Genomic DNA, 2457 nt, shown 5'->3' with positions numbered 1-2457 from the left:
GTTACAAATTAGTTTGGCTATATAAGTATGTTATGTTAGCAAACTAAAAAAAACTCTAAGCCTCAAACCACTTTTCAACCTTTTCATAAAATAAGAAAAGAAAAATAGTTTTCTTTATTTGACAAAAAATAATATTCGCCAAGAATTTTTGATCTTTTTGTTTTAGAAACAAAACTTGCTAGCACAACTAAAATCTTACCTCTAATAAGATCGTATTCAGTCACTGTGTGGATTACTATTAGAGGCCAAATACTTTGGTGGCTAAAGATTTGACAAATCCTAAAGGTGAAGAAGTAAATATTGTGGATTTAATTGACTCTTGATTACGATATTTAGAGTAAGGTATGTAACTCTTAAACTTATAAGTGTTCATAGTTAATTTGAAAGTTACATGAAAAACACAAACATTGATTCTGTAGGATTCGACTGTTTTTTTGATTAAATATTATTTTATTTTTTCACTACGTTATATTATTTTAATTTATTGATTATTTTCATGTTTGAGCATAAGGTCGAATCTCAACAGTTTTGATGTATATTTTGGCATGAGGTTCAAAATTAGTGGGTAATTTCATGAAAAGGTAGGTTGATTTGGATGAGGATTAGTTGGTTAATTGATGAAAGAGATAGGTCTGTATTTGTTCAGCGACTAATAACGGTTTTGTCTTTTGGAGTAATTTAGTCCTTTCAAAAGTGTATTACTCTTTTTCTCTCCATAACTTGACTTATGATGTCGTTAGAAATATTTTATCTACAGAATTTAACACTTATTACAACATACAAGCTTTTGACATGAATAAAATTTTTATTTTTCACAAAAAAAATTCCAATACGAAAATCCGCAGTTATGTCATTGCTGTAGGGGTTTTATGACCCACTGGAGGTAGACATTCTACTAGATGGCGTTTCTGTTAATAAATTGCAGCTCAAGTGGCTAAGATCACAAATGCGTTTGGTGAGTCAACAACCTAAGCATTAAAGAGAATGCTGAAATGGAAAAGGCTACTCCAGCTGTCAAAATTTCCAATGCACATAATTTCATAACCCAGTTGTCTCAAAGATATGATAACTAGGTTTTGTCTGCATCTCAGTCGTTGCTTAATCGTTATTATATATAAAATACTAATTCTAAAAGGCTAAACAATGAACCACATTTATATTTATTTTACAATTTATTAAATTAATTGTTTTATCTTTAATTAATGAATCCTTTATAAAATTAAAATATTAATTAATTTTTATTTATTTTCTTATTAATATGGAAGTCTTATTAATGTAAAAGTTTCTCAATTGATAAGTTTCTTATTCAATTAAAGATTGACTAATTGATTAGTAGTTAATGATTTTTTTTCTTATTAAATTAAAATACTGACTTTTTTTATTGATTTCATTATTAAAGTAAATTTTCTTATTGAATTAACTATTTCCTTATTAACCTTGAACCTTCTATTAAAGTGAATTGCTCTTAATAAATTAAATTAAAGAATTTAGCATATAGACAAGTTAATTATCAAGATTTTTTTTTAATAATTGGGGGAGGGGGATTCGAATTTTGTTCTTTAGATGGAGATCATACACCAACCAATAAATTAAATGTTCGGGTGCAAGTGAATTATCAAGATTGATGATATTGAAAGGCTTAGTTTTGTTACAACTTAAACTACTATTCCTCTCTCCTTTTGGCTTTTCCTATTCATTTGTTCTCTTTCGGTAACGAATCTGAGACATGGTAGATGTCATTTCATGTAGCATGATGCCAAGCTTTTGATTTTTTTTATTTCATATTGCAATTTTTTTAACCTTTATATTGAAGTGTACACATATATACTTCTGTTATTAATTAATTCAGTTTTCTAGAAGGCAGAATATCTGGAAACCAATTAGCTTCATGTAGATAATGCTCTTATTAAAACAGGTCTATTGAAGAAATTTCTATCATAATCAAATGCCAAATTAATGATTATTATTTTTTAAAAAAATCTAGCGCGAGTTGTGACAGCCCTTTATCAATAGAAAAACTATGGTAGTCAATCATCTTGCTTAGCACCTGCCTTATTGCTTTTTTATTAACAACATGCATCTAATTATTGCAATATCATTCCAATTCCCCAGTGCATGTTTTGTTGGACATTTTCAAATAAAAATATGATTTCATATCAAAATAAAACGAAAGTTGTGACTGTTGGAAATTAAAAGAAGGGTTGTGTCTGTTGAAAATTAAATCAATAGACACTATAAAATAAGAAAATAGTCACGTCTGTTGGAAAAGACCAACAGGAGCAACTCTTTGAAATAGACACAAATAGTGTCTGTTGAGAACAAGCATCTATGCCTATAAAAGATGACCCTCCTTATCCAATGAAAATCAGAAAAAACAGTAATATCTCTCATTCTTCTTCCTTAAACATCTTCCAAGTTTTCTTCTATACTATTTTCCTGTAGAAAAAATATTATAGA

Source organism: Theobroma umbraticum, unplaced genomic scaffold, assembly GCF_002168275.2.
Source record: "Theobroma umbraticum cultivar Fairchild unplaced genomic scaffold, ASM216827v3 scaffold_12.0, whole genome shotgun sequence".
NCBI lineage: Eukaryota > Viridiplantae > Streptophyta > Magnoliopsida > Malvales > Malvaceae > Theobroma > Theobroma umbraticum.
Note: the sequence above shows the minus strand (reverse complement) of the source record.